Here is a 6,000-nt window from a genome sequence, read left to right as displayed (position 1 = left end):
TCACTACGGGTTTGTTGTTGAAGCTTATGGTTTTTGCTTGATACCAGCATTTGGTTTAACAAAGTCGTATATGACTGTACATTAAAAATGTGTCTGTGTACATATTCCACTTGAGTCATTGTTTTTATTTTACTTGTGATGCTTTCAGAAATATACTTGATTCAAGAATTTAGTCAAGAAGCTGAAATAGGAGGAACTGGAATTGGAGACCAGGCTGAGTAAGACCTCCCCCACCCTTTAAGAACTTGAAACATTTCTGCAATTCAATTTTTATCTCTTTTCCTGTTCCATCCCAGACTGAGCTCGATGTTTCTGTGTTGGGGTATGCACCAGCCCAGCTTTGTTCTTGAGTGTGAATATGTAGGCCGACATAGGTCTGGATTTATTTCACCTTTCCTGGAATGAAGCTTGCAGTTACCAATGCAGAAAAGAGTTACTAGGGAAAACTATATGTAAAGGTCTTAATTTTAGACATTTTACAACTTTAAATTAGAATTTTATGTATTGCTTTGGCTAGTGGTATGGTTAGTAGGTCAAGACGTGAATCATGTACTATAATTTCATTAAGTACTATAATTTCAATATGTAATAGGGTATAATTAGTGTGCTTTGAGGAATATCTTCAAATGTGATAACCAATAAAGCTTACTTTCAGGAGAAATTTTGAAAGCAAATACTTGTTCTGGAGTAAAATTTCCTTTCTTATACTACGTAAGCATCTGTATTTATCCAAATCCTCCTTGTTTCTGAGATGCCTTTATTAAGGGTATGATCAACAACAGAATTCTCAGCACACAGGAAGCACCGTGCACGTAAATCTGTGTTTTGAGGGAGCGTTTTATTAAGACACCACAGCCTAGCGGTGTGTATAATGAAGGGACTGATGGAGTAAAGAGGGAGAAAGTGCTGATTCAGAAGGCTGACCAAGCACTTAGGAGCTTCTGGTAACCAGAAGATCTTTCCAGCTCACTGTATCGGCCCAGATTTAGCCCCAAGCTGTTGTGGGAGGAGTCGGGTGGAGGCAGGTTAGAATGGAGGCAGAGATAGCAGGTTGGAGTCTCAGCTGGTAATTGTTGAGTTTGTGTGTTTTGTGTTGGGGGAGGTGTGTGTCCTCCATCTGAAATCTTCCAGTCCACACAGTCGCAAAGCAGCTTTACTTCAGGCCGCTCACTCTGCCAGTGGTTGCTGCCCTCCAGGTATGTCCTTGAAGTTCTTCTGTGTGTGTTCATATCGGCCAGCAGAGCCTCTGAATGGAAAGGCCCGGAAGAACAGTGCAGCCCCATTGTAACTGGGACCCCGAGACACCGTGACCTTGGGAGGCCGAGAAGGAAAGGGCCCGGCCTTGCTGCCGCTGCTCCCAAGTGCAGGCTGTGCCCCTGGAGAGCTTTAGAACCCTCCCTCCCTCTCTGGCGGTTAAATTCTAGTGAGGCAAACAAAGGGCCCTCAGTGGCTGCCTTGCCGCCTCACTTGTTCCCCTCCGACCTGTCCGTAATAAAATAGTCACTTTCAGGGAGTCGACAGGCCCCAGTGGCTTCCACTGAGGCTCTTGGACCCTTCTCAAACCGGTAGATGCATACTTTCCATTGTGTTAGTTCCTACTGTATCACTTTTCACTCTCAAAAATCAGGATGAATAGAAAATATAACAAAGTCAGGAAAAAATGGGACAGTTCTGCCATTACAGAGGAGGAAAAAGTCGGAGGGGGTGGAGCAGGCGTGGGAGGAAGGGATATGTTAGCAGCGAAAACAGGAAAGGTTGTAACCGATTCATCCTGTGAGCGCTGGGAAAGGGAGAAGGTTACTATGTATCTTTCATCAGGATCCTGTTAGGTTTTAAAATCTGTCCCGGGCAACCTAATTTACAGATGTGACAAAGGCTGGCTTTGTTTCTGTGGAAACATTTCAGATATGTGTGGAGCCAGCATCCTCAGAGGCAGAAGTCAATACTGATTCATATGCTTCCACAGCAGACTTTAATACAAGTAACTGGTTGGTTTGAGGTTAGAATTTCCTGGGAAGGTGCTTTAAATGTAATTTCAAAAACCATTCATCGTTTCCTACTGAGGAATAACCCCTCCTCTGCCCCTGACTTTCTAGGTGAATTAGGATATGCTCCTATTTTCAAGTCTCTCACTCTCCTTGTGTCCAGTTTCAGCTTCCTAGTCAGATTAAGAGGGAGGTATGGAGATTTCCCATTTGCCCCTAATCTTAACATGTCTGCCCCCCCCACCCCCCATTATTACCGTCTCATGGTTCACTTACCAGTTGATGAGCACATAATCCCCTGAAGTGGATAGTTCACATTAGGGTTTCTCTCTTGGTATACGGTGTGTGAATATGGACGAGTTGTAATGCTGCATTCGCGTTCAGTGTCATACAGGATCTGTAAAAATCCGGTCCTCCGCCTCGCTCCCTTGCACCCTGCTGCCCTGGTAGCCACTGATCTTTGTGCTGTCCTGTAGTTCTGCCTTGACTCGGATTTCAGTAAGATGAGATCTCACAGAACGGGAGCCTTTCAGACTTGCTTCTCTTGGTGATGTGTGTTTAAAGTGCTCCCCCTGCCCCGTTCTGTTTGACTTCAGAGCTCATTTCTTTTTAGCACTAAAGAATACTCCATTGTCCATATGTATCACAGTGTATTAATCCGTTTACCCACCAAAGGCTATCCTGCCTCTAAGTTTGGGCAGTCATGAATAAAGCTGTTCTGACGTCCATTTACAGTTTTTGTTATTGTTGGGTTTGTGTGTGTGTGTGTGTGAATTTTTAACTCCCTTAGGTTTTGTTTGTTTGAATGAGGCAGTTTATTAATCTAGCATCTTTTGTTCTCACCTTCTTGTTGGCAGCTGCCACCCGTCTGTCCAGATCCCTCTGTCCCCAAGCTGTCAGCCTGTGGCCTCCATCTTGGTCCTTTTCTGCCGTTCTCAGCCCCCGGGGGGACCACACCCCAGGAACCTCTACCAATGTCCTTTCTCTTGGTCATGGAGCCAACTCTGGCCTGCCCTCCAGGTTCAGGTGCTGTACTGTGGAAACAACTCATGTGTAAAACCAGTTGTTGTCATAGGAATAAAGCTCTCCATGCTTGGCCAGCTTGACCATGTCGCCCCTTTGGGGACTTGTGGCTTCCTGAGCTTTTTGAGAAAGGCTTCTGGTTTATGTCTTCTACAGTAATTTACAAATGACTGCTGGTTTATATCTTTTACATTAGTTCCAGGCATTGTGTGGCCTCAATGCTGCCAGCCAGGGAAAAGGGTTAGGCTTTTATTGTTACTAGTAAATATTTATCTTGTGTGTGTATGGTGACTCCGCACATGTGTGTGCGGCACCCACGGAGGCCAGAGGTGGATTCAGATCTCCTGGGACTGAAGTTATGGGCAGTTAGGGGTGGCCCAGCATAGGTGCTGGAAACTGAACTCAGGTCCTTGACAAGGGCAGCAAGTGCTCTAAACCACCTTGTTTTAAGACTCCATTAGAGTGTATTCCAAAGTGGCTCTGCTGGTCTACATTCCCACCAGCAGGAAATGGGAGTTTCTGTTGTTCTTCCTTGCCACATTTGGTGGTCTGTGGTTTGTGGATATTGACCATTCTAATAGATGTGTATCTTTCTCTGACCTCTTCTCCCTTCTACGCCTTTCTCTTCTCTGTCCCTCCCTCCCCTCCCCTGTAGGGGGGCTGAATGCAGGGCCTTGTGTGTGCTAGGCCAGCATCCTATCCCAGCTGGATCCCTAGAATCTTGTTTTCATCTGCATCTTTCTGGTGACACATGATTAAGAGCATCCTTTCAGGTGCATATTTGCCGTCTGTATATTTTGTTCTAAATTGTTTTTGTTTGTCTGCCTGTGCACTGGGGGAACAGTTGTGTGCCGCACTGCGTATGTGGAGGTCAGAGGATTGTTGGTAGGAGTTCGACCATGTGGGTCCCAGAAATGGAACTAAAGTCCTGAGATCATGAAATCTGGTGGCGCGTCTTGTTGGCTGAGGTGTATCGTCTTTCATGAGATTGTATGTGAAGGTCTTTGGCCCACTTTTAAATTGTGATGTGTGTGTGTGTGTGTGTGTGTGTGTGTGTGTGTGTGTGTTTTAAGATTTATTTATTATGTATACAACATTTATGACTGCAGGCCAGAAGAGGGCGCCAGATCTCATTACAGATGGTTGGGAGCCCACATGTGGTTGCTGGGAATTGAACTCAGGACCTCTAGAAGTCAGTGCTCTTAACCGCTGAAACATCTCTCCAGCCCCTAAATTGTGTTTTTTAAAAAATCCTTTTGAGGCATTCCTTGAGTAGCTTCTGCAGGTATTTTCTCCCAGTCTGTGGCTTGCCTTCTCAGGGTCTTCCTATCCCTTGGATCCTGCCTGTTTGTGGTAGCATTTTGCCTTGTTTTATTGTGTCTTACTTTGTTGGGTTCAGTTGTTGTCTCTTGGAGGCCTGTTCCTTTCTAAAGTGAAACAGAGGGGAGGGAATCTGCAGTGTGGGGGGCTGGGAGGAGTGGGAGGAGGGAATCTGCAGTGTGGGGGGCTGGGAGGAGTGGGAGGAGGGAATCTGCAGTGTGGGGGGCTGGGAGGAGTGGGAGGAGGGAATCTGCAGTGTGGGGGGCTGGGAGGAGTGGGAGGAGGGAATCTGCAGTGTGGGGGGCTGGGAGGAGTGGGAGGAGGGAATCTGCAGTGTGGGGGGCTGGGAGGAGTGGGAGGAGGGAATCTGCAGTGTGGGGGGAGCTGGGAGGAGTGGGAGGAGGGAATCTGCAGTGTGGGGGGCTGGGAGGAGTGGGAGGAGGGAATCTGCAGTGTGGGGGGCTGGGAGGAGTGGAAGAAGGGAATCTGCAGTGTGGGGGGCTGGGAGGAGTGGGAGGAGGGAATCTGCAGTGTGGGGGGCTGGGAGGAGTGGGAGGAGGGAATCTGCAGTGTGGGGGGCTGGGAGGAGTGGGAGGAGGGAATCTGCAGTGTGGGGGGCTGGGAGGAGTGGGAGGAGGGAATCTGCAGTGTGGGGGGCTGGGAGGAGTGGGAGGAGGGAATCTGCAGTGTGGGGGGCCAGGAGGAGTGGGAGGAGGGAATCTGCAGTGTGGGGGGCTGGGAGGAGTGGGAGGAGGGAATCTGCAGTGTGGGGGAGCTGGGAGGTGTGGGAGGAGGGAATCTGCAGTGTGGGGGGCTGGGAGGAGTGGAAGAAGGGAATCTGCAGTGTGGGGGGCTGGGAGGAGTGGGAGGAGGGAATCTGCAGTGTGGGGGGCTGGGAGGAGTGGGAGGAGGGAATCTGCAGTGTGGGGGGAGCTGGGAGGTGTGGGAGGAGGGAATCTGCAGTGTGGGGGGCTGGGAGGAGTGGAAGAAGGGAATCTGCAGTGTGGGGAGCTGGTAGGAGTGGGAGGAGGGAATCTGCAGTGTGGGGGGCTGGGAGGAGTGGGAGGAGGGGATCTGCAGTGTGGGGGGGCTGGGAGGAGTGGGAGGAGGGAATCTGCAGTGTGGGGGGAGTGGGAGGAGTGGGAGGAGGGAATCTGCAGTGTGGGGGGAGCTGGGAGGTGTGGGAGGAGGGAATCTGGTGGGGATGTATTGTATGAGCAAAGAATCCATTTTCAAAAACAAATAAATAAACAAATAAATCAGAAGGAAAAGACCCATATCAAAGGTTGTGCAAACTGCAACAACAATGTAGCAACCATGAGAAAGGAAGACAACCCCGCTGCCCCCAAAGATCCTAAATCTGCCTATTCAAAAATACTGTAATAGGTAAAAGGTAAGATAGAATTTTGAGAATTTCTGGTAAAATTAATTGATAACTTGAAAAGAGGAATCAGACTGGCAGATTAATTTAGTCCAGGACCTAGAAAGGCATCATTATGAGAAAATTAGCAATGTAAATAAAAGTCTAGTGAAATTAAGAGAAACTCAGCAAGCAAATTGAGATATTGGAAAGTCAAATAAAAATGTTTGAAATGAGAAATTATGTTCATGACCACAGAAGTACACCATGAAAAATCTCATCAAAAATGTAAATCAAAGAAACAATAAAAAA

The sequence above is a fragment of the Peromyscus eremicus genome, chromosome 2 (genome assembly GCF_949786415.1).
Source record: "Peromyscus eremicus chromosome 2, PerEre_H2_v1, whole genome shotgun sequence".
Classification (NCBI taxonomy): Eukaryota; Metazoa; Chordata; class Mammalia; order Rodentia; family Cricetidae; genus Peromyscus; species Peromyscus eremicus.
This window is presented reverse-complemented; position numbering follows the sequence as displayed.